This window comes from Rhinolophus sinicus, linkage group LG03 (assembly GCF_036562045.2).
Source record: "Rhinolophus sinicus isolate RSC01 linkage group LG03, ASM3656204v1, whole genome shotgun sequence".
Taxonomy (NCBI): Eukaryota; Metazoa; Chordata; class Mammalia; order Chiroptera; family Rhinolophidae; genus Rhinolophus; species Rhinolophus sinicus.
In genome coordinates this window covers 163,838,784-163,866,100 of record NC_133753.1, presented here as the reverse complement: position 1 = coordinate 163,866,100, position 27,317 = coordinate 163,838,784, and the positions used below count along the sequence as shown (strand labels likewise).

The 27,317-nt window shown below is 42.8% G+C and overlaps 1 long non-coding RNA gene across 1 annotated transcript in view; it reads left to right on the top strand.

The window, feature by feature from the left end:
• The first annotated feature begins 3,593 nt into the window (after positions 1-3,593).
• The window catches only part of LOC141570426 (uncharacterized), a 615,584-nt gene continuing 591,860 nt past the window's right edge, over positions 3,594-27,317 (top strand). Inside the window, exon 1 of the long non-coding RNA XR_012494434.1 lies at positions 3,594-4,127. This is a non-coding gene — a long non-coding RNA (uncharacterized LOC141570426). The remainder of the gene's footprint in view (positions 4,128-27,317) is intronic.

The window sequence follows — 27,317 nt, the reverse complement described above, 5'->3', positions numbered from 1 at the left end:
GGGACATGCTGTGTAGCCATCACTAAACTGTGTCTGGCTAGATATTTTATCCTAAATCACCTATATCTGTTTCCCCTGCTGACTCTGGGCAGTCATTACTCGGGATAACTTCTTAACTAGAACTTCTTATAGGCCATCCGAGCTGGGGGAAAAAAAGAGGATGTGCTGCGTTTTGATTGTTCAAGTGGCCAAATATGGTTGTTTTTGGAGAGAGAGTGGAGCTTTACAGCTGGGACTCCCACGGGCATTGGTACTATGTGACATTTTCTAGTAAGTGGAGGCGCCACCAGAACCTGGTGTGTTGGGTTGTGGTGGTGTTCTCCCAGGAGCTGTGTGACCTTCAGCAGGTCACATAACCTCTACTTCCTCACTTGTAAAATGAAGAAGTTGGTTCTTAATAAGAAGTGTACCTCTGAATCTGGTTTGAGGCATATAGATAAATGCCCAGGCCCCGTCCTCTCTCCCGGAATCACAGTGTCCAAGGGTGGGGGAGAAAGGGAACTCAGCTCACCCCAGGGGATTCTGGTTAGCTCCCCAGGATATGAACATCTGTGCTAGAACATTGCAAATGTTCTTGCTAACTGACATTTATTCATTTACTCATTCATTTATTCACCAAAAATTTAGCAAAAATTTGCTGATATAAAAGTCTTTATGAGTCCAGTTTGAATTCAGAGCTAGTGAAAAATTGCCAAGAAGATTTTATGGACTATGACACACACACACACACACACACTTCTAATTAGTATAGTGATAGGCAATTGGTTAGGTTACATTAATAACGTTACTTATTTATTTTCTAAATCTTGGTGACCTGATAGTAGTTGACAAAATGAAACCCCCTGGGACACAAGAGCCAAGAAGTGAGTGACATTGAATCAAGTAGCTGACCCATAAAAAGCTCTGGAAAGAGAATCTGAAGTCCTAGTGCCACATGCCACTCTGCTACCGACTGGCAGTGTGACCTGGGCAAAATGTCCAGAATTTCTTCATCTTTGCTAATTATTATTTTCCAAAGTGGCTTGTAAGACCTCTACTATTCATTGCCTGAAATGAAGATTAGGATTAAACGAGAGAACGTGTGCAAAAGCACTTTGTAAATTATAAAAAGCCATCAACCTTAATAATATTGCGATTGTTTCTATCACTTTTTCTATCAAGCAGGAGTGGTGGGATTTTCCTGTTAGGCTACGACTCTTAAGGGTAGCAACACACTAGGCTGGGCTTTAGTTTGTCCATGGTGAATGATCTCTCTGGTTTTCTCTCTTTCACTTTCTATGAACCAAAACAACCTACGTCTTCCGGTTCTCGGCCTGAGCCAACTGCACTCCAAAGCTTCCTTCACTCGGTGTCCATCTCACCCACCAAAACAAGTTCCCCGTGGTCCCAAGTGCCTCTGTTACAGCTGCTTACTTTCTCTGTAAATGTTAGGTTTCATGGTGAACTGTGGCCTCAAAGATATTCAAAACTCCATCTTGGTTTATTTGGGATAGACTTTCCAAGAAAACAAAGCCATGTGAGTCTGAGAAATGCTGATTTCCAAGTATCCTTCTTGTCCCTTCCTGAAGTTAAGCCTTTTTTTCTTCAGATATTGAGGGTCCTTTTTTAGGTTCTTTTCTTACTAGAGTGAGGAGAGGGTTGGTGCATTGTGTGCTGTTTTATAAGGGAGAAGAAACACAAACACTATTGGGAGAGGCATTTTGGGACCACAGAGACCAAGGAAACAGACCTGGAGGTGTCACAGTGACTGCTGTTGTTCCTGGGGAACATGGTACTCTGTCTCCTCATAGTGGTCTCCCACAGGGAAAGGGGAAGCCTTAGATAACCTTCTTTAGGGTGACTTGTAGTGTTAGCATTCTAATGAAGGCTCTGCAAGATGCTGAAGCACAATTTCTTCCTATTTTACATACCTACTGCAGGGGAAAGTTGTGGAATCACCAAAGAGAACTTAGGAGAGGCCAGCCCTGGACTCCTGTACCCCCAACTCCCCTGGTCCCTATGTCTTCTCTGGGCTCATTCTTAGCGGACAGGTGGCCCCTTCACAGGACATAAGCTCTTCCACAAACAGTGATTCCCTGCTGAGGATAGATGGGGGCAGTCAGGGTTCTTCTCATCAGTGCTGAACTTGGGTGGTCTCTGAGCTTTGGGCTTGACGCCCCTCACACTCTCTGGTAGAGGAGAGGCTTCTGAAACATTCCCAGTATCACAGACTACTACTTGGCAAAAAGAACGTTTTGCCTTTGTAAACGTGAAATTAAAACACCCAATACAAGCCCCATTTAAAAAAATGATTTGTTTTTAACAGGTATAATATTACTCGGTCAAATTTCTATAAAAATTTCAGAAACTTTCAATGGCTATCTGAAATGGTTCCGTAACAAACAGGTCTCCGCTGGGGACAGGTGTGTTGCCTGCGCTTTGGGAAGCACGGCTCTGGGGGCCTTAGAGAGCTGGCAGCCTCCAGTTGTGGGCCCACCACTGAGTGGCCGTGGCAAGGAGGCTACTCTGTGCCTCCGTCACCTCACCAGTGCCTATCTACCTCATGGAGTTGTTGTGAAGATAACAGGCTTAGTGCGCGGTGGCCTCTTAGAACAGGGCGTCGCTATTATCATCAAAGTGTGAGCTAAAGGTGATCAGTCCTGAGTGACAATCAGGTCCTTACACTGGAGGCCGTTTGTGTCACTGGACAGCAGCCAAGCTGGGAAGAAGGGCAGGAGTTTGAGGCACCTGCCTAGTGCCCATCTCACTCAATACCAAGACTTTCCTTTCCTTACTCATTTAGGTGAGTTGGAACTGTTGGAGCTGCAGACATTTCAGGCCCTTTGCTTTTTCTGCTTTTTTGCAATTTGCCCGTAGTTTTGCTTGGAAAATGAAAATCTATTGGGCCAATGTGTTTATCTTCTTTATTTCTGGTTAGTTTCTCTTTCTAGTTAAAATATACAAAAATTTTTAGGCTCATAGTACAGCAGGGGGGATGTTTAGATCTAAAATAAACAGTTTTGTCAAAACTAAAAAACAAGGACATTTAATCCACGTAACTTTTCCTTTAGGATCCCCAATTTTCTTTTAGACTAAAAGCACTATTCTTTTCAATTAGTATAGATATCTTATTTCTGGTGACATTTTCGGTTTGGACGTGTTCTAAGGGCCGAATATGTTAGTGAGATGTTTTAAACAACTGACTCATTCTTATCAAGTCATCAGGCTAAAGCTGAAATCTACAGCATAAATAGCCCTAAAATGACCATTTTACTATATTCCATCAGGACTCACTCATATTTACATTGGATTTGCCCTAAAATACAATGAAAAACTGGCTGAGAAATTTCTTTTTATATTGTGAATTCTGTTCCTTCACTGGCTTCTGTTTTGTTTAGGAGTTGCCTTTTCACAAGGAAATGTTTTGACTTGAGTACAAAAATAAAGGTGTGCAGTCTTTCTGTGTTGAAATGTCCCGTTTGATCCTTGGAGGGAAGTTGCTCAGAGGAGCCATTGATCTTTGGCTCTCTGTACACCTACAGAGTAAATAAACCACAGTACATAAAACACAGTGACCTATTTCACAGGGATCTCGCTTGTCTGTGGGGATTCCTGACTACCTCTTCCCTGCGTGCTGGTAGGTCTTACCTGCTCACGAGTTATAAAGGAACCTGGTGAATGGTACTAATTCACATTTCTCAGGGTTGTGGGTCCACTGCAAATGCAGGAGGGCAGTTACTTCACAATGGCTGCTGCCACTGCTCCCTGGAAAGCTGTGCCCAGGTCTCTTTGCTGTTCTTGAATTGCCCATTGACTGCTCCATTCCTTGAAGTCCTGACTCAGCAAACGCCAAGCTACGTTCCTTGCTGAACTGGGGATTGCCACACTGCCAGCTCTGAGCTAGCCACCATCCCACATGTACCAGAGCCGTCTGCTGTGCCCTTCCTGAAAGCAGGTCCTTTAGCTTCTGCTGAAAGACCTTCTCTGACGATGTCCAGCCGTGAGTCCTGGGTGTCTGACAGAGGGGAAGTGGACAGAGTGTGCTGTTAGCCCCTCTTTTGTCTTTCCCCTCAGGCACAGCTACCTAAAATGCCTCAGATGTGCCAACCCCCCTTCTTATCAACTCCTTCAGAATCTTTCTCCCAAATGTGAGTGTTGGATAATGTGTTGAATTTATTTAAAGTAATCATAAGGGAATGATTTAAATATTAGAAGCATTTCAATTGTATTGGTTGAAAAAGTACTTATTTGAAATCAGTAAATGTGATTGGTCCCGCTATTACCCGTCCCCCATTACTCTGTCACTAAGTGGCAGAGTGTAGGATCCTACACTCTACCAAGAGCCCTGTGAGAGTTGTCACTCTGTCTAATAGAATATGACAGTCAGCTGTAGTATACCTGCTTCTGGCCCATTCTCTCTCTTTCTTGGTTTTCAATTAAACATATGTTCGATCTTCTCACTGTGTCCTCTATGTCTATTCTCTGCTTCTTTCTATATTCTATTCCTTTTGCTTTATGTGCTTCATTCTGTATTTTCTGGCATGTCTTCCAGTTCACTAATTCTTTATTCAGCTTTCTGTAATCTGCTGGTAAAGCAGCACGGACTGGTTTTATTGAGCTTGGCTTTATTGTGGTTCAGAGATGTTGCGTTTTTACTAATTGAAGGCACAGCCTTCTACCAGCAAAAAGGTTGTGCCTCGTGAGATTCACTTTATTGCGGTGGTCTGGAACGGAGCCTACAATATCTCCAAGGTATGCCTGCACATTGCTTTTAATTTTGGCTACTGTATTTTTAAGTTCCTGAATTTCAGTTTGTTTCCTTTCCAAATGTGCAATGTCACTTTCTTCCTTTTTCAATTCCTTGCTTAAATTGTCTAGTTTGCTTTTATCTCTTTGAACACATTATTTACAGTAGTTTTATAGTCTGTGTCTGATAATTTCCTTCACTGGACTACCTGTGTGTTCATTTCTATTGTTTGTGCTGGCTGTTGTTCATATTGTCCTGTGTCCTTGAGGGCTGGTTATATTTGATTGTGTGTTGGGCATTATATTTGGAAACATTATTTGTAGAAATAATTTGAGGCCTAGAATGATATTTCTCACCAGAGAGGATTTTCTTCTGGGTATCTGGAGGTACCTGGAGGTGCAACGAGGGTTCTGTTAATCTAGGTGTAGAGCTTGAGACTCTGAGGGCTACCCAGTGACTTGCAGTTCGGCTGCAAATGAGAGCAGGTTTCAGTGCAGTTTGCACTTATTTCTAGAGTGCAGCTCTCAGGGTACCAACGCCAAGCCCTGGGTAGCTCACTGGAGCCCCCTTCTGGCAGGGTTTAGCCTTGACCTTTTGCCCTGCTATCCTCCTGAGCTGTCAGAAGTACTGCTTTGCTTTTTATCTGCCTCTTCAGGGCAAAGGCAGCCTCAAGTGAGGAGCCCATCTCTCTGAATTTTATTTTTTTACTAGATGATGGCCAGGTAATTCTTCATTCTATTGTTAGCTATTTGCTCCTTTTATGAAGATATTTTTGGGTATTTTATCCAGCTTTTAAATGTCTTCAAGCAAAATAATTGGTTTGAATTACCAAGTCTGTCTTTCATGGGAATAGAATTTGGGAGCAGTTCTGTAAAGGCTGGCCTAGTACCCATCTCTAAAGAGACTGGCGGTTGCTTGTGTTCTGCTCCTATGCCCATCAACCATCAGCTCTGAGCTCACTGGAGCCCTCCAACTGTGCAGACCCTCACAGCAATGAAGGAAGCGCATCGCCTGAGGACTTATGGCCCTGTCATCCTGCATCACATACCCAGGGCTGGCTTACAGATGTAGAAAGTGGCAAAATGAAATTTGCGTGAGTATGTTACACTATTGCGTTCTCAGTCTGGTGACAAAATCCTGAGCCTGCGAAATGTGAGGAGAGGACCTGGTGGCTAAGAGAAGGCACCAAAACTACCCTCTCCAGACCTGAGCTGGAGTGCAGGCAAACCAAGTACCTACTTCCACACTGCCTGGTAACATGGACGGTACATTTGTTTGATCATTTTAAAATTTCTTGCATGAGTCTACCTACTGCCTTTCAAATGTTGGTAAGCATAAGAATTTAGGAGACCTAGTTACATCACAGGCTGCTGCCACCACCTGCCCTCCCAGAATTTCTGATTCAGTCAGTCTGGGCTGGAGCCTGAGAATTTGCATTTCTCATGAGTTTCCATGTGAGGCTGCTGGTTTGGGGACCACAATTTGAGAATCCCCAGTTTTTTCCATTCTTTAACTAGATTTAAAATCTCTTGGAGACTATAACTCATCCCCGTTGGTCTCTCCCCTCAACTATCCCAGTGCTATGACCACATGGAATCTGTGCATGTAACACTCATTGACTGAATAAATTCAGGTGCTGTGTTTCCTAAAGTGTACTGAGGGTTTCACAGTAGCTCTGTTTTCTATGATCACATCACCGGGACACTTGATCTGTATGTTCTCCCTGCTCCAGGTGTGGCAGAGACGGCTCCAGGACCAATTACTGTGGCTGCAGCACTTTCCTTCTGAGGGCAGTTCTTCACTTTTTTGCTTGTAGAAATGAGCATACTCTGTCTGATGAACAAATGCCCGTAGTGGCAGGCCGTAATTGCTAGAAATCAAGGGTGGTTACATTTAATCTAATCACAGAGACAAAAGAGCATGAAGCCAGGAAGAGAAGCAAAATAAACTTGAAGATAAGCAGAGAGGGAGAAAAAAATCTTCAGAGTCTGAAGCAGGTGGCTCACATGTGGCCTTTGGCTGCCGCCTGAGTGTGTCTGAGATAAAGGATCCCGACAGGTGGGCCTTAGTGTTTAGTGTCCTCAGCTGGTGGGAAGGGAAAGCCTGCCCAGTACAGTAGGTGGTAAAATAGGCAAAGCCTTTCTGAGGCTCTTGCTGTCTTTTCTGGGCTCTTCCACCCTCACAGCCCCATGGTATCCTGATGTGAGAGGCCCCTGTTGTCTGGTGAGCTGGTAAGTGACTGGATATTACAGGGTAATGACTGAAGGGCATTTCAATTCAGTTTAGTTAAGTTCACCAAATTATGGACTGTCTGCCACATGCCAGGTATCTCCAGCCACTGAAAGTAAAGGAGGAAATGCAACACAGGCCCTGTCCTTCAATTCTGGTGGGAGACGCAAGGCATTGTGTCAGGGTGGTGGGGGCAAGGATGAATAAGTCGATCGTCCAAAGATCGTCCTTCTTCATCCAAATTGGGACAGAGAGTGAAAAAGGGCACTAAAAAATTACAGTGGAACGGTGTAAAGGAGGATGTAGGGCACCCCTATCTTACCGGGGGCTGTGGGAGCAAGTGGAAGGGGCCATTTAGCCCAACCTAGCTGGTGGGTTATGGGGAAGAGGCTTGGAGTGAAATGCCAACAAGTTACTTAGGGGACATTGTGTTGGAGATATGTCTTGAAGCCTGGACTTTTGCATTTTAAAGCAGGAACCCAGGAAAAGGAGTAGCTCTTTTCCCCCAAGTGACACTCCTGGTGGAATTTAGGGTGCTATGATCCCTTGGAGGGTACAGGGAGAAAACTTCCAAATTATACTACTTTGGGTGGCCATCTGTAGATGTTCTTTGCTTAATAAGCATTTAACATTTGTCAGGGCAGCAAAAGTCACTTGCTGTTTCACTCTTAAACAACAAACTGAAGCGACTTGCCCATCACTCCCTTCTCGCCACCTTCCCCCATGTTTTTCTCCTTCTATTTCTCTCTCTCAGGAAAAAGTCGTAAAACTAATTTTTGAACCAAGGTTATAACAAGGTCAGTCCCAGGCTAGGAGACAACTAATTTCATCGTATAGCTCTTAATATTTAGACAAAGCTAAATTCTTTGCATTAGAGCTAAGTGGCGTCTACTCAGAGGCTGCATTCCCCCATATGGTCTCTGCCCCAGCTCTTCCCTTCATTGTAGGTTTCTTTCCAAATCACCTTGCCTGGGCTCACTTTCTCATTTGCTGAGAGTACACTCTCACAGTAGCATAATTGCATAGCTGTGGCTTATGTTTTGTTACTACTTTGGGTACAGTTTGCTGAAAATAAGGACATTTACAATCCCTGGGAGATATTGAAACAGTCCCAAAATAGCAGACATGCAAATGCTTTGCCTGATTAGCTGCTACTTATGAACACATATGGTTTAAGGACTGAGTTACCAATTTTATGTTTTCATAAAGTGTTGTATGGTCTTGTTTAATGAGGAAAATTGCAGAATACTGATGTTTATGGAGCAGTCAAATCTGTGGATTTTGCAGGCACAGACCATGAATTCTAATTTGGAGTTCATGTTAATATAAGCTTTGTGCATGGCATATTTTCCACATTTTTTACTCTTGGAAGGATTAAACTCTGTTTGTTTCCACTGTTGGATTATAACTCAGTCTACTATCTTTGACCTTGTAGCAAGAGAGTGCACCCCAAATAAGAAAGGCATTAAGGTTTTCCTTTCAGGATTTTTGCATTACAATCCCAGTGTCTAGTTAGGTAGATGGTTGTGATGGGTCGAATTGTGTCCACTGAAAAAGATATGTTGAAATCTTGACTCCCAGAACCTCAGAATGTGACCTCATTTGAAAATAAGGTCATCGCAGATGTAATTAGTTAAGCTGAGGTCATAACTGGTGCTGGCTGGGCTCCTAATCCAATATGACGGGTGTCCTTATAAGGAGATGGCCATGTGAAGACACAGACACACAGGGAGAATGCCATGTGAAGACAGGGTGTTGGAGCGATGCATCTACAAACCAAGGGGTGCTAAAGATGGCTGGCAAACCACCAGAAGCTAGGAAGAGGCAAAGAAGGATGACCTTACAGGTATCAGAGAGAGCGTGGCCCTGCCAACACCTTGATCTTGGATTTCCCGCCTCCAGAGCTGTAAGACAAGATGTCACGAGTACTCACACCTATTTGAGGGTTTTTCTGTTGCAAACAACTAGGAACTATATGACACCAGATACCAAGAACCCTACAAATGTAAGGTACGTTGAAAACCTAACAAGAACATTTTTTTTAATGGAGGAGGAGGATCATATTACCATGTTGTTTCTCAATCCCTCGTGACAGGTCAGTGGTTTATGATAGGATGTGAATTATTCTGAAGACTTTTTAAAAGTCTTCTAAGTATTTGTGTTTCCAAGTTTCAGTAAGCGGGAACAGTCAGAATTCCCTGTGGACATTTATGGTAGATGAAGGAGGAGACCATCTGAGGATACTCTGAGAGTTCCTGAATGTTCTACAAATGGTCTTGTCCCTTGCTGACCTTTATAAGAAAGATTTTCTTTTTAACTTTGAGTAGTGATGTCAACCCAGGTGGGGCATGATTCTGCTCTCCCCTAGGGGACATTTGGCATTGTCTATAGGCATTTTTGATTGTCATCACTTGCGGGGATGGTGCTACTGGCATCTAAAAGGCAGAGGCCAGGGCTGCTGCCAAATACCCTGCCATGCACAGGGCGGAACCCACAACAGAGAATGACCTGGTGCCAATGTGCTGAGGTTGAGAAACCCTGACATCGAGGCAGAAACTCAAGAGGGTCACACTGTTCATGTAGGCCGAGTCAACAGAGAACTTCCAGTCTTTATACACACTGGTGATTCTCCTTTTTGAGAAGGTTTGGCATATCCTAAAACAAAAAAAGGCCATCTACGTCAAATGCTCAAAGTTGATACAAAAGATCACATCAACAGTGGCTTTCTTACCTAAACACCATTTGTCTAAACATAGAGCCCTTCAGAAAACAGCTGACATTCAGGGAGCGCGGCCTCTGCTTTGCGGTGGGAGTCCCAACACAGAATACTTCACCAAACGTAAACAGAGTAAGCCTTTTCAGCTGCAGTGCTGTTTACCAGGAACCTGCTAGGATAAACTAGGTTGTTAAGTTTAATTTAGTCAGCAACCGTAATCAACCGGGATTCTTCCATTTGTTGAGAAGTAACAAATGTGTGGGCACATCTGACAGATGCTGTAATCTGGGGTTGCCAAATGATGAGGAGCACATTGGGGGGCTTTTTTCCAAGCGAATGATAAACTTATTGATGACAGACTCTCTGTCATGCAGGGTCTCAGCTCCCGCTCCCCGCACAAAAACACAGGATATGGTGAGGCCAGAAAGGAACACCAACGGAACCATAGGTAGGGGAGTCATACCACTATATTCTCGCTGGTGGCTGGGTTGGAGACACAGGAAGCAGGAGCTGCAATCTGCCATCCACTTCTCTGTCAACCAGCATAGGCATGACAGTTATATTAGTGGCTAATGGCTAACCAGTAACAGCTGATGGCCACCCAGCTATAGCAGATGGCCTTCTGATTACAGCTGATGGCCATCTACTACCCTAGCCAGCACCTTTGCATGTGAGACCGAGAGCCTGGAAACTGCCCTCTGGGACTCTGTCCTCACATTCCCTCCCTGACAGGAAAGAGCCAACTTAAAAGTGAAAGAAGCAAGTCTAATGGCTATCTCTCTCTCTGAGGGCGGGGATGGAAATGGCCTATGGAAATTTCTGTCACAGCTGGGAATCAGTGAGTCAGTGACTAACTTGAAAATGAAATATGGAAGATCTGGATTTTATTTTTCTTCCCATAGGTGGAGAAACTACCATTTCACAAAAATCATATAAAACTTTCTTTTTGTGTTTACCACACTAGAATTCCCATCCAGAGAAGAACATGGAAAAAGCTCTCAGTAGTGAGAGGAAATATAGTGTAGCCCAGCATCCCTCAGAGGTCCAGGACTACCCTAATTAAAAGCAGAGGCATGTCTTTTTGATGATTGTAATTATATGTCATCGCCAAAATGGACTGCATTTTATCTAATCTCTGGCCAGCCTGGATGGCTAGGAAAAGGTGTTCAAGTGCAGTAAATGCCTCACAAGAAAACGCAAGTGAGTTCTTGTCGGGGTTTTGTGTGTGTGTGTGTGTGTGTGTGTGTGTGTGTGTGTGTGTGTGAGGTGGGGGGCAGTTCAACTACTCTTTTTCAATTATTTCCTCCTGTTTTTTGCTCCATTTGACATATTGACATTATAGTTGGTCCTCAAAGCAGTCGTTAGGAGTCCAGACTCTAGATTAGACCACACAGATTTGAATCCTGACTCAGCTACTTACTAGTTGAATGCCCTTAGGCAAGTTCCTTAACCCTTTTGCCTGTCATTTTCCGTGTCTGTAAAGTAAGGATGAAAATGCTTGCACCTACCTCATGTGGTTATGCTGATTTAAATGACTTAATATCTGTAAAGCACACAGAACAGGTCTAGACAAATGGCAAATACTATATTTGCTAAATAAATAAAATGACATTTGACAACTTAAACTAGAAGCTCTTAATTCCTGCATTAGATTTAAATGAGCACACTTTGGAGTCTAGAGCTAAATCATCACAGGGAACAGATATCTTAAAAGTTAATATGATCTAAAGAAAAGAATAAGGGAATGAACTAATCAGAAACAGTTTTGGAGACATAGAGGAAAAACTGAGGGTTGCTACATGGGTGGGGGTGGGGATAAGGGGGAAGGTGAGGAGATTAGAAAACAGTCAGTAATCACAAGATGTCCATGGGGTTTTGAAAATTAATTTGGGGAATGTAATCAATAATGTTATAAAGATTTTGTAGGGTATCTGATGGACACTTGTCCCATTTGGGAGACCACCTCAGGGAAGATGTAGATGCCTGATCACTGCACTGTACACCTGAAGCTGAAGCTGAACAATAATGAATGTCAACTATAATTATATATATATGTATATATATATGTATGCATATGGTTACAGGAAGCGGAGTACAGCATTAGGAATAGAGACAGTGGAAATGTAATGGCTCTGTGCGATGTCAGAGGGATAGTGGATGGGGGGAGGGGGTTTCACACAGTGTGAGGGATATAAATGATAAACGTCTAAGTATTACTTTGTCTTGTGCACCTGAAACTAATAAAAAATAATAATAATAAAAAAACAACAAAAACAAAACAAAACAAAACAAAAGTTAATATGCATTTACCCAATAGCCCCCAACATCCTGGGGCTCGTTTAGTTGACTGCAAAGTGTTTCACCCTCTCAGGCCTGCCCATGCTGAGGGTTCCGGATGTCCTGGAAAAACTGTCAGATGGTTTTCATCAGGTCAGAACTAGACTAATAAATAGTCTGCCTTTCTGTCCACTGGGTGGGTGTGATGTTGGACTAATTGCAAATTGGGTGAAATAGTTTTACTGGAACAGGTTGCTTGCTGTCAGAAGACAAACCATGCAGTTCCTCTGACATGGAGGTGTTTACAGCAATTCAGGCAGGAGGTGACAGGGCCTGGGTCAAGGGTGTGGTTAAGACCCACCGGAGGGGCAGAATCAGGGGCTCACACAAGCTGCAGGACAGGGCTGTCCTCATGGTCAGCTGTCATGGGTCAGACCAGCGCAACTGCCCTAGTCAGTGGAGAAAGGGGAATTTTGAGAAGGGGCATCTGCTGCCTCTGTTGATGTGTTTTACCACCCAGTTTTCCTATCTCATCCTGCTGGACAAAGAGGACTTTACCCTCTTCTTCCGCTGGTCCCCTGGAATCCTTCTTTTCAGACTTACATCCCCCAGGAGGAGGGGCAGCATCATCTCTTGGGAAACTGGCATTTGGGGGTCCCTCAATGAAACAGAAAATTTCTGCCTGATTATCCTACAGTGAAGCCCACCACTTAACAAGCTATGTGGACGCTCCAGAGCTTCCTGTCTCCATTTTAGTGCTGTCTCCTCAGATGTGGAGGTGGGTCCGGGACCACTTAGGCAAAGGCTCAGGTGAGCCTGGGCTTGGCCCCAGGAAAAAGGACGCCAGCATCTCTGTCCCACCTTCTTTCTCCAAAGCTCTCCTCTTCCATGGTGTAACAGAGGGATGGCACAGATGCTTTGAAGGAAACAAACAAACAATGACTTGGAAAACAATTCTACACAAATAGTTTGGCTACTCCCCTGAGTCCTGAGAAAGTTCAATCAAAATACAGAATGACATCATCCACAGGTCCAACCAAGGACGTGTGTGCAGGCTGCACGGATAGGGCTCTGTGGGCGTTGGAGTCCAAGAGAGAGGGCTTGGAAACACCAAACATGTTGCTGTCTGCATAATTTTTACTTTTTTGCTTGACTGTTTTTCTTTGAATTTCCTATAGCCAGTATTCTTGGTATTTAGGCTGGAAGAGTGTGAGGGAGAAGGAAGCAGGAAGGAGTTGTCCGGAGGAGGGCAGAGTGGAATTAAGATTGGCAGCCAAAGGCTGGTGATTAGCCCCCATTTATAACTTTTCTCCTGCTTTGACTGTCTACGGAGAAACCACAGAATAAGCTGGTTCTGAGGTGGGGAAGCCCTCGGTTCTCTCAGATTTTTGCCTACCTGCTTGTGGAGAGACAGGACCAGAGCTCTGAGAACTGGAGGGCTCAGGCATAACTGCTCTGTCTTGAATTGTCTGATTTCTCATTTTTAAAGAGAATCTTTCAGAGGTTGACTCTTCCCACAGGATTCTTGCAGCTCAGAAACCTGCTCTCTATAGCCCAGGGTGGTCACAGCTTTTAAAAAAGGCTAACAAGTCATCTTCCTCCTGGCTGTTCCTCGGGCAGACTTACCAGCTTTATTGTCAGGATGCTTTATATTGGGCAACTATTATGGGTTGAATTGTGTCTCCCCAAATTCATACTGAAGTCCTAACCCCAAGTACCTGTGAATGTGACCTTATTTGGAAATAAGGTCTTTACAGATGTACTTAGTTAAAATTAGGTCATCAAGGTGGACCGTAATTCAATATGATTGCTGTCCTTATAAAAAGGGGAAATTTGGAGACAGACACATGCACACAGGGAGAATGCCCTGTGAATGTGAAGGCAGAGATCAGGATGATGCTTTTACAAATCAAGAAATACCAAAGACTGCGAGCCAACCACCAGAACCAAGGCAAGAGGCATGGAACCTATTCTCTCTCACAGCCCTCTGAAGGAACCAGCACTGCCGACTCCTTCATCTTGTACTTCTAGCCTCCAGGACTGTGAAACAATAAATTTCAGTGCTTGAAGCCATCCAGTCTATGGAACTTTGTTATAGCAGCCCCAGAAAACTAACATGGTCACCAACTTGAAAGTTTGGGCTTCCTGGAAGAAAAGTAAGTGAACATGCCATTAAGTGGGTCCTCCCTGCAGGGCTAGTTGGCCCCACATTGTTCATCCAACCTTAGATTTGGCTTTTGCCAATAATGTTTTGTGCAGTGACTCTTGGTCTGATTCTGCTCCGGATCCCCCAATATCTCTCCAGCGAAAAATTTCCTTGCTGCTCAAGGGTGTGTGGTGGGAGACCAAGAATGGAGCTCTTTGTTTAGAATTTGCGTGGTATACATAAATAACGAGCATATGGGGAATTTTCAAGCCAGAGGCATTTCAGAATTAGGCAAGGGAAGAGAGACTTCATTTGTTAAAGACATTTCCTGTTCAAATTCATTAAGAGCTTCCCTACATCCTCCCTTCCCCGTGTCCTGCTCCCCCCATAAACCCCAAATATGTAAGAGGCTTTCTTAGCAGCGTAGTCCCAACAGGATGTTGAGAGAAATGGATAAGAGGAAATAAAACATCATACCAGATGAATGGAAACCCCCCCCACCCCCCACTTTTTAACGCATCTACCTTTAGAATTGTAAAAAAGAAATGAATAAAGAAAATTTCTTCTTAGTGAACATGCCATTAAGTGGGTCACAATTGTTTATGCAAAAACTGGCTTTTAGAAATTAATCCTGGTTGTTTCTTTTTAGATACAGAGACATGCACCGAAATGTCATTTAAATGGAGACTTATACTACTGGCTTTCGTGCCTATCTGCCCCAGGCTGTAAAGTAGGGTGAGTGGGTCAAATTTAATGTTACACAAGTTAGTCAACCCCAGCCCAGAGCTCCAAAAGAAGAAGAGGTGGGCTTGGCCCTTGGGGGTGATCTTGGACTCGCTGTGCCCAATTGCAGATGCCCCTTAGTCAATGCGATTTCTTATCCTCATATGAATGTGCTATAGCAACTTCATCGACTGGCTCTGAAAAGGCCCTTTTAAATGAAAATATTTTGTTAGCTGCCGGAGAATTAGTGAGGCAAGCTGAGAAAAAGGCAGTTCCATTTGTTTGTGTCTAGGAAGGAGGTTGCCTCCTGGTTAGCACAAGCATCCCAGTGTCACACTCCATTAACAGGGTGTCCATCTGATTTCTCCCTTTCAACCCCAAACCACAGCCCTGAGGAAGCCAGCCAGCCTTCCATTTGCCTCTGGTGCAGATCTTCATGGCTTCATCGTCTGACTTAGTTGATTTCTTAAAATAGTTTCACAACAGGCACTTCCACATTCAACTGTAACCACAGAAATACATTCTATTGACATATATACATTATATGATTGCTTCATATTTTGAATTATGGTGGCTTCTGGACGAATCTGAAGACCAGTGTGTATAATTGGTGATGTGTAGTAATATTAGAAATATAGAAGTGAAAAAAAGAAAGTCATTCTACTAATACACATATTTACTAAATGGTATGGTGCAAGAGATATAATACAGAATATAAAGCATAAAACACAGAATATAAAGCATAAAACTGAGGAAGTCAGATTTGGGGAAAATTTATTTTCCCCAAGAAACATTGAAGACTTACAATGTGTCAGGAAATGCACTCAGTTCTTCATCATGTATGCTTATGGTGTGTGTGTGTGTGTGTGTGTGTGTGTGAGAGAGAGAGAGAGAGAGAGAGAGAGAGAGAGAGAGAGAGAGAGAGAGAGAGAGAGAGAGAGGAAGTTAAATCCATTTGGAGAACTTATCCTGTATGATTGAAGAAGAAGAATTTATATGAGTGTCATGAAAAGTCAGTTAAGAATTTGAAGGGAAGCATAAGGGAGGTAATTATGTATCCTAAAAGAAAAAAGGCATTTTATTTTTCTTATTTTCAGAGGGTCTAATCCTTGAATAATGTCTTCAAGGTCAAGGCCCAAACTTGGCTTTGAAATAATTGGCTTATTGCCTGGAGTCAGGTTTTTGGCTTTTATAGACAAATACACTAATCAAAACCAGCTTTCAGGAAGATTTTATTCTGTCCCAAGCCTACCACAGTGACTAGCAAATAGTATACCTTCAAATAAGAGTTTGTCTAATGGATGAATGGAGGATTTTACACTGAAATGCTGTTTGTAGCAGGCAGTTCCTGTACTTCTTTCATCATTAAAGATGAAGAGAAACTTGTCTAAATTGAAATAAGAGAAATATAAGTTAGAATTCCCAGCTGCAAACAGAAAGAAATATTAGTAAGCGCTTCAAGAGGGTTAATAAAGTTCTTTCTGGAGGTGTCTATAGCAACAGAGAGGTTAAGGGGAGCCCCCCAGAGAAGAAAAGGATAGAACCTTGGTGCTCTGTTCCTTTCTCCCCTCCCCACCTCCATTTACTATCTGCTTGGACACACAGCCATGTCCAGAATCCCTAAATCCCTCTGGGTGATGGTATTTTCTTCTTATAGTCAAGATACTCTGCCTTTTTTGAGGACACAGGGGTCACTTAGCTCATGTTGTGTGAACCATATTATAGCATAAAGGGGACACATATCAGTTAGGAAGTGGTTTAGCTGAGGGTGAAAGCAAACCCCAAATAAAATGGCACAAAGTAGAAATTTAGGAAGTCCAGGAGTAGGTGTCTAATTCATGACATTGTTAGGAACCGCCATTCTCATCATGTAGCTTCTACATGATGGTCCAAAATGGCTGCTTGAGCTCCAGCCATCATGTCTACATTCTACCCAGGAGCGAAGAAAGGATGAAGAAGCCTGTGGGGACAGAGTCCCGAAGAGCAGTTTCTAGGCTCTCGGCCTCATGTGGAAAGGTGCTGGCTTGGGTAGTACATCTACCCATCAGCTGTGACTAGTTTGCCATCAGCTGTAACCAGTTAGCCATTAGCCACTTACATAACTGCCGCGGCTATGCTATGGGGTTGGTTTGTTGGTTGGCAGAGAAGCGGATGGAGGATTGCAGATCATGTGGCTCCTGCTTCCTGTGTCTCCAACCCAGTCGCCAGCGAGAATATAGTGGTATGAACCCCCCATCCATGGCTCCACTGGAGTTCCTTTTTGGCCTCACCATATCCTGCGTTCTTGTGCAGGGAGTGGGACCAGAGACACTGCATGACAAATAGTATCTATGAACTTAATAAAAGTTACATTTTAAAATACTCATGCCGAATTCCATATACCACGAATCCCAAACCGTTTGATTGCTGTGCTGTCCTGAGATGAATGAAGCAATCCTCATTTGGTTGTTTCTCCAGGGGACCCAATAGCTCCAGGCTCTTTTTACTGGGAAATGAAGTCATTTAGCCTTTAAGGATAGAAAAGTACAATGGCCGTAGAAGCTGATTTTTTTTTCACTGTGTAGTGGCTTAGCAGAGAGCTGGCTCAGCTGGTCTGTGTTAGCTTGATTGAAGATCAGGCTGATTCTGGCCTGTGAGCTCCAAAGCTTTCTTTTTTAATCAGGACACTTCCTTGACAAGAGAGCATCCAGTGTTTTATTCACATAGATATTCCTTGCCCTCTCTTTCTACAAATGGAGCTTGATGGAGCTGGGCTCTGCTCTACTGGAACCTGATGTTTGTATGTTTTACAATTTTCTGTGCATTATGATGTTTTGACATCTTAAAAAACCTTTCTGGATGGGGAGAGACTGCTCCTTGGAGGGCTAGCCAATTCTTGGAGATTGTAAGGGCTCTGCTGGGAGTGTGTTTTGTAGCCAGAGCCATACCTCCTCTATCTGGCCCTTACATCCTAGAAGACAATATTTCTCGGTCTTAATCATTCCAGGAGCAAGCACCAGGCGACTAGGTACTACCCTTATTGCCCAATGTCTACAGTAATTATTCAAACCAGCTAGTCCTAAACTGTTTTAGTCCTACCCTGCCTTGCCTTTCCCAAGGAAACCCCAATACAGGCCATGGTCTCTGTGCTCCCTTTGTTTCTGCCTTCTGCCTGCACTGGTGTTTTTCCATGTGGCATGGAGTGCCTCCTGTCTCTAGGGTCTGTGAGTATAATCAGTTTTATTTTCCTGAGCTTCTCCCATGCCTCCTCTGGTGGCTGTGCCCGACTGACCATTTCACAAAGGAATAGGAAAGTGCTGACCATGGGTTTCAGGGTTCATATATGCCTGGCTGAAGTGTTTGGAGTAATGAGAGCTTAGGGGACGGTGTACCCTCTGATACTTCTCTGCTTGCCATCCTCCCCCCCTCTCATAAACCCTGTTTTTGGTTTGTACCATGAGGCATAAGTGATGTGTGTCATGACCTTTTTGTAAAACAGTTTCCAAACTTTAGTCATTAGCCATTCCTGCATTTGAGGACACAATGACTTGTGTGGTGACAGGAAGTTAATTGACTCCTCTGATAGAATGTGGAGTAATAACAAATGGTGGAACCATTGCTTTCTTTCCACCTAATAAATAGTCCATGAATAATTGAAGCTTATTGAATTAGTTGGGCAACAAAGCCTGCTTCCTTCTTCGCTGGGAACGCAGCCAGAGTTGTGCTTTAAAAGACACGTGCCCACGTGCTCACACAGACCAAATTCTCTGGCAGAAAGGAAGCAGAGGAGGAGTTAGAAAGGCAGAGAAAAGCAGAAAGCAGTGGCAGTGGAAGGACATATATAAAATCTTTAGCAGATTATACAAAAGGAATGGTGATACATTCCCCAGGAGAAGGAGATGATGGTGTTTGTGGCTTTGTACATCCTGTTTCTTTTTTGAGATTTAACTGAAAGAAATGAACAATGTGCAGAGGAAGGGAAAGCTGATGTGAGTCCAGAGTTTGATACCTTTGTGTAATGATGCTGCTTTTGTCCTTGTCTTTTGAATGTCAACAGGAGTAGCTTTTCCCGTCTAGTGGAGAAACAGAATTAGTTTCCTTGCAGCCTGGAACAGCTGGGATGGGAGATAGGTGCAGAGTTTTTCTTTTTTGGCTCAATGGCATGCGTCTTCTCAGCCAATTTTGGTGGGGGATACTGGAGGTAGAAGTGTAAATATCTTCTGTGTTCCCCATCTATAGAAGCAGCCACATGGGCAGACTGCACGGCATATGTGCTCTGCTTTCTCACATGGAGAGAGGAACTTCCAAGAGGCTGTCCTGTGGGGTAGAGAAGAGGGATGGCTCTAGAGAAAGACTACCTGGCTGCAAATCCTGCCATTCAGCGACCCTAACCTTGGGCAAATTCCACCATCTCCTTGCCAAGTAGAGTTTTGGGTGCTGAAGACAGAATGGTGAACAAAGGAACTTAGATTCCACTGAGGAAGACAGTCCAAGGACAGGTAAAGAGAAAACCAAAGAACAGCAAATTACAATAAAGATTACAAAGGAAACATAGGGGCTGAGATTGTAATGGTAGGGGAAGCAGTTAAGAGGACCACGTCAGGTATAATTCCTACAGTCATAGGACTCATGTCCTACCTAGTGTGAGTGAGGGATGTACACACACACACACACACACACACACACACACACACACACACACACACACAAACACACACACCATGAAAAGCTATTAAGGAAATAAACAAGGGCCTGAGAGAGGGACAGAAAGACAAGAGTATGTAGGTGAATGAATCTACTTTAGGTGGGTGTAGGTGAGGTCAAGGGTGACAGCAGAGCCGATAAAAGGTCAGAGGGTGCTTGCCTTTCAACAGTGGGAGAAGAACATTCTGATTCTGGGCAGCAACAACAGCTGATAAAAAGACCTCGAGGAGAGAATGAGCTTGGAGCTCCAGAGGAAATGAAATACACCCAAAGCTGGTGTTCATGAAACAGGATGTCTGAGCTGGGATGAAGCCAGGGGACCAGGCGAAGGTCTGAGCACACATAGTTGTGCAGACTCGGATGTGAGTTTTGGATTCTAAGTGCAGACGAAGGAATGTTCGGCAAGAATGTGATATAATCCAGTTTACTTTTTAAGATACTCATGTTACTGTGTTTCCCTGAAAATAAGGCCTAATCATGAAATAAGCCCTAGCATGATTTTTCAGGATGACATCCCCTGAAATAAGCCCTAATGCAGCTTTTGGAGCAAAACTTAATATAAGACCCGGTCTTATTTTCTGGGAAACACTATAGTTATTTCTTCGACTCTAAGATGAAAATAATAGTACTAACTTCAGAGCATTGTGTGAGGTTTAAATGATATCTGAATATAAAATGCTTAGCCCAGAGTCTGGCACACAGAACGTTTAAGGCATATTATCTTTTATTATTATGACTCTGCACACAAAGCTGGCTTTTGGTACCACTATGCTCACCTCATTCCAATTTTGGTTGTTTGGCCCTAGCCACTTGGGGTGCCTTCTGAATAAAAGCCCAGTTTATACTGTGTCTGTCTACTTACTTACCTACCTGCTTAGCTCAATCATCTATATATTCAAGAGGAGTAGCCTCTTGATTCAAGAAGTAGAGTCAAGATTTTTCTCAGAACACAAATTTGGATCTGGCCTAACAAATGGGCAGTCACCTTCCAAATTCCCAGGCCCTTTCTGATTGCAATAATTTTCATCTAGTAGCTATGCTGTATCTATCTTGGTCATACAATTGTCATAAGGCAACCATTTCCAGGTTCAGGTGACCTCCCCCTTTCCTCTTACCTCTCAGATAATTTTCTGCTATTGCCCTGAGATGCTTGCTGGTTTCTCTGAACCCTGCCCACATCTTGATAATAGTCTCTTTATTAAATTCTCTTTAATCACTACTTTTGGCGTGCACCATCTGTTTCTTGTTGGGACCTTACTCGTATGCCCTCTAAACATCAAATGTTTTAAAAAAATCTACCCTTGTTGTAGAGTACTAGCCAGTTAAATGTGGGTATATTTAAATATATGTCATATTTCAATGATTCTAAGATGTACGCCCACCCCACACCTACATTTCAGCATCTTCAAAATCAGGATGAGACTTGCCAATGGTCGTTTTTACTCTTGCTACCAGCGAGGCAGCTGTCGGTGTTTTCCTGTGCATACGTGAACCTGGTCAGTGAGGATCACAGAGCCCTCATTTCAGTTATGTTCAGCATTGGCTTTACCCAGTGCTGTTTAAAATGTTTTCAGAAAGTTTACATTATGATTCAACTCTGGAATGAAGTAATTGTGTACACAAAGGCACGAAGGAGAGCAGTGAGGCACAATTTTGATGTCAGCGAAGCAAATATCTATCTTGGCAGAATGGAGACAATTCCATATTTTTAAAGGGCTTTCTGGGACTTAGGATAGGAAGCTCCCCCCGGCGTCGGAGCCATGTTACATGTGTTACTGAGCTGCGTGCAAAAAGACTGCCGACAATAGGACAAGTGATGCAACTAAAGGCAGGAGGAATTCCCAAATCCCTTAGAATAAATCACAAGAAACTTCAAAGAAGCAAGCAGTTGGTGCCACTGATTGGAGGTGCTTTTCTTTCTTCACGGTGCATTAAATAATGGTGTGTCCTACAAATTGCTGACATCTTAGATTCGATGAAATATGGCATTTTTTAGAATGCTTTTTCCTGATCTCTAGCCTGTTTTTTTTTTCACTCAAATTTCACTTCTTTGTCAAATTTCTAGAGAAACAAAGGCATAGCATTCATGCCCAGGCCGGTGGAAGCTGTTTCTCAACACTTCTCTTCCCAGCCACTGATCCCACATAGTACAGAGGTTTTGATTTTGAGGCTTGAGGAGTTATTGAAACTCCAGCAGGGTCCAACTTTCCTGATTGGCCTGAAATAGAATGGAGAGGAGACTGCTGCCTGGGGGGGACAGTTCTCCTTAGCTGGGGTGACTGGACATTTTATCTTCAGTCGTCATGGAATACCTGAGAATAGGCTATAAAATACAATTCCAGAAAGAAATCAGGGTACAATCAAGTAAAAATTCAATGAGTTAGGAGAATATGACCTATGGAACTGCCACTGTTTTCCTTCAGTTTCCCAGTAGCCAAGATGGCCAGTGTCACATGGCTCTGCTGGGCAAGTTGGTGAGGGCATTCCAAACCAGCTGGCTCCTCAGATGTGGGTATGAACTCATAACACTTTATTTAGGAAGAGGTTAAACACACCTATTCCAGGGATGAAAATAAATATCTTGAGTGTGGATTGCATTTGTGAAGATGGCTTGAGAACTCTGTCCTTAACATTGAAGAAAAATATAAAAAACTTAAGTAAAAGAAATCTTGAGTAACATTCAGAGGTCTCTTAATGGGCCATATGCATGAAAATGGGGAAACAGAATCAGAGAAGAATGAAGAAAATATTGAGGAAAAAATTTTGTTCTGAGGATAGTTCAGGTGCTGTGCCAGATATCCTCCTTTGGTCACCTGGTCCCTACCATCTCCCCTCCCTCCATTCTCTCCTTTCCCCCACCTATTTGGCTCTGCTCTGAAAAACTGATGTATGTAGATCACACAAGGGGTTTCCCTGTCTTCTGGCTTCCGGTTGAGTCTGTTCAATTAGGAGTCCCAGCAGGCAATCAAGGGAGGGAGGTGAATGAGGCCCAGTCTTCCTTCCCCTGGCTCCCTGCCTGCTAGCTTGCCTAAATTGCTGTATCCATACGTGGAGTCACAGCTCTTTCAAGATGTGGCTTCTACACATTCTCTCCCTCTAGGTTCTAGTAACTTCTCCTCTCTTTAGGCCTTGTCGGTAACAGCTTGGCCACTATTAAGCAGTATGTTACTGTGTCGTCCCCAGCGTTCCCCTATGCCCACAGCTTTGTAAGCAAATCTTCATCACAGAATCTTATCTCATATGTGTCATTTGCTTCCTTTAGAACCCTGATGGTTACAGGTCCAGCTACTTCCACTTCCATGGGAGTTGTCATCCTGTACAACACCCGAAAATGAAAAATTGAAATTACTCTGGTTCACTTCCTTAACCCTGAACTTCAGGAGATAAATGCAAAGGCATGACAATGGTAATCTAATTCCCTGGCCTCTTCTGGGTGTCCAGGTGTTTATATGAGTTCAGAGCATTGATTTTGGGGGCCTTGGAGCTTGGATCTTGGACCAGCAGGGTGATTTACTTGGAAAGTGATGAGTTAGCTTTAGTGTTCATCTGAATAAAATAATTTAGTGATGATCATGTCCACATCTCTTATTCTGTGGCTCCTCCAACTTATCTCAGAATTGCAAAATCACAGATAACTCTCAGGCTGAAAATTAATGTTAAAAGCTAAGTTTCGTCTCTCCTCAGTGAACCTTGAATAATAGCCCAAACTTGCTGGATATAGAGTTTGGTGAGTTTATTTTTCCAAACAGAGTTAGACTTTAACATTTTTTCAGTCACAATTACAAGTGATACCCAAGGGCGAATAGGCTGCCATGGACAGTTGTTGAGGTTGTGTACTGGCACCTGGAGGGGGCACCATTCATACATACGATTATGCAGTGCACAACCTGCTCAACTACATATAGTGGTGGCCCAAGGAGGAGCCACAATTACCTCCAGCACTGATGTGACAGAAATCAGGTGGAGTTTATTGCCCACACTGCCTTTGGCTCCTCTGCATTTTTTTTAGCTTATGCCTTAAGTTCAAATATCTGATTTACGGGTCTGAATTTTGCTGTTACTTTTAGTTCTTTATATATTGCAGCTAAATGTTTCACTTACGATGTTTCAATATTTGGGAGTACTCTATGGTGAATTTAATTTGGGGAGCACAAGGATGAAGAGAAGGATCTAGTGTTTGGGGACCTGGATTCAGACCTTGGCTGGACATTTATGAACAGTTTCCTTCTCAGAACCTCAGGATGATTAACTATGAAACAGGGTTAATAGTGGCTTTTCTGTAGGTTTCAATGGATAAACATGATTGCATATTTAAAAGAGCCTGACACATAATAAATGCTTAGTAAACATTGGTTTACTCTTACAAGGCGAAGCCTATAAAAGCAATATAGCTTCTTATAATACTGTTGTATGTGAATTTTAGAAAGGCGAGCCTCTCAGACCCCAGTTTAGAAATGATTTTATGCAACTTGAATTGCTTGAGAGGCTTAAGAGGGCTGTTTAGTTGGATTTGAGGCGGGCTCCACATGGCTTTCGGCTCCAGGGGTGGAAATTGGAGTCCGTAGGTTGAGCAAAACTGTTCTTGGCTTGTGTTTTTCTCTCTGACTTCTTGAGTTTTTCTATCTATTGATAGGGCCATCTGGTGAAGAGACATTCCTCTTTGCTTTTGCATGTTTGTACAGCCTCCCTTTGTGATTAGATAAGATAGGAAGGTAGAACTGGGATCTTTCGCCCTTTGCCTGATTGGCATATAGCACACGTCTACATTTGGGATTCATCTCATCTATCGATGCTGGATATAGGGGAGGTGATAGTTGGACCAAAGTGTTATACTTGATGCCAAGATGTTGGGCATCCCCAGTGGATAGATGCTGTCAAACATAAGAGGTGTGAGGTCCCCCAAAATAAGATAAAACCATTGCGTATGATCATTATGGATGGTCACCTCTGCAATGGACTGTTCGTTTGCAGGCTTGCTGCTGTCAGCTCTTCTGTCACATCTCTTGGACATTGTTTTCTAGGATGATGGGATTGGGGAATGGGAAGTCAAACATGTTATAAAGTAGAGAAGGGTTTGACTTGAAAAGGGCCATCATCTACCTACTCCACTAATAGATGACTCCTGATTCTTGAAGCCAAACTTTTCTGTCTTCTTCTGTGATTCCAGGAGCCAACACCACCAAAGAAGATGGGTTCCAGTAATAAGAAGGATAGCTTATATTTGTATAATACTTTGTACTCTGAAAAGCAGCTTTCCCTCTATAATCTTATTTGACCCTCAGGTAAACCCAATGAAGTGGTTTGGGAGACATTATTTTATTAATTTTTCAGCTGTGAAATCCAAGAGATATTAAGTGTCTTGCCATGATCTCATGGCAAGTAAGTAAGTGATAGGGTGCAGGTCTCCTGGGTCCTCGTCTAGTATTTTGATACATTACATTGCATCATCTTGAGCATTCATATTCTTTTAAAAATTTTAAATGAATGTTTAATGATTACATAATGTGTATTCATGGTTTAAAAATTCAAAAAGTACAAAAGGATATACAATGAAAACTAAGTCTTCCTCTCTTTTTCCCACACCCTCAGCAACATATTGACTCTTTCTGAATACAGTCATCACCCCCTGTTTCTCATGTGTCCTTTTGGTGATATTCTAGGCATTTATAAGCATAAATGTATATCGTACCCTTCCCCAATGGAATTAGAAAATATAGTAAGAAACAGCTTAGAGAAGTGGGCTCAGAGAAGTTGGTAAATTATTTTACCTAGGGTTTTATGAGAAACATAGTTAATCTTTGTAGCTTAAGATTTGGACGTCTAAATGATATATTTTAACTTTTCAAATATAGAAGACAATTGCTTTGTACTTTAGATCTGGAAAGTAATTAAGACAGGCATTTCAAAGGAGTTCTTACTGTGGAGCTTTTTTCTCAAATGGTGGTAATAATAATAGATAATAGTTATTAAGAGATTTACTAAATGCCAGTTAGAAAAAATACTGTTCTAAGTATTGTTTGTGTAATATTTTCTTAATCCTCACAATACTACTACAATAAAGGTATGATTATTATGCATTTTTACAGCTGAGGCAACTGAGTCTCAGAAGGGTTAAATAATTTGCCCAAGGGCACATACAGAGTAAATACTGGAGCTGGGGTTCAAAGCCTCACTCCAGAGACTCACATTCTTAACCCCTTTATCAGTGTGAAGAAAATCCTGCAAGTAGAAGAGCTCTTGGGAATAACTCCAACAAGGAAGCAGAAATGTTTGGATAGTTTGCTGGTTTTACTTCTGGCTTCCCTCTGGTGTTAGACTTGTCACTTAATCTTGGTCTGGTTTTGCTTCCTATCTGGAGGCTTTCCCTTCTCCTGCCTAAGTTTATGTGTGGGGATCAGGAATTTGCTTTCTGGTTCATAAGGTCGTTTCCCGTCTCCTTCCACAATCCCTAAACCAGACCTGTGAGAGCTTTCTGTCTTGTAAGTATTCACCACTGTTTTCTCGAACATAGAATCATCAAAGTGCGACTGGACAAATGGCAGCTGGAGAAAGCCACCTAACAACAGAAATTTGGACCCTTCCGTTCCCAGTGTTAGCGTTAGCTTCCCTACAAAGCTTCACTGTTCCATAATGTCACAATACATCAAATCTTCTGATACAGTGTATTGTTTATGGTTGTGCTCTCAAACTCTCTGAGGTGAAGGACCTCAGGTGGATTTTCCCCAGTCGATTGCACAACAATGCTAATACTCAGTTCACTCCACCTGAAACTCACCAGGTGAGTTCCACACCTGAACTGGTCCATACCTCATTCAACGAGATGAGTCCACTGATTGTGCATTTGGATATCATATCATCATCAAATTGCTGTAGCAGTTTCTAGGTGCTGACTCTTTTTGCAAATCACCAATTTAGGGACTGGCAGCAAAATGAGGACCACACTTTGAGTAGCCAAATAAATAGGTGTGAACTTTGGCTACTTCATTGGGAAAATTAAAGCCAGAATGTACCTCTTTTTATTTCTTTACAGCTTTTAATCAGAAGATGTCCTTATATTTGTGGTCCTTCATTTTACCTTCCCTTATTTTTGGGTGGACTGGTGGACATAAGTTGTATATGAAACTACCAGAACAGATAATTGTGTTACAAAGATGAAATAAATTTGCTTCGGTATTCAAGCACACAGTTTTCACCCTCATGTGATATCATGGAAAAAAAAAAATCAACATCTGCCAGCTGGGGAAAACAAACAGAAAAATTGCAAAAGAGAAGCCTGGGAATTAATACAGTAACGAGAGACACCCAGTCATTCATTTACCTGAGAGCTATGTCAGGCTCAGCCTGCTGTGTACTTGTCATCCATCCCAAATTGCTCGGTTTCCACACACCAGGAAGAGAACCTGTCATTGAACTGAATTCTGAAACTTGGTTCCTGGGCACGTAGTCTCTAGGTTCTGAGAATTGGTTATTCCACTGAAAAACTGAAACCCTCAACTGAAGTTTCTTTCTCTTAAGTAAATGAAAAAATGTCCCCAAATACTGTCGACCATTTGTGAGCATTATTAACCTGTCAGTGGGTGCCAGAGACCTTATTGCTCTGTAGAGAAGAAAGCCCTGCTGATATTTATTGTAAGCCTGGACCACTTAGGCAGTGCAAGCGATTCGGAGACCCAACTGCCTACTATTGCAAACTTTCTTCTGTGTGTTGCTGCCCGTCATTGCAAACTTCCTTCTTCTCCATCAATAAATAAGACCAAGTTGAAACTTCATGAAAATTAGCAGGAAGGCTGGAACTGCTTTTGATGAAAGGCTAAGAA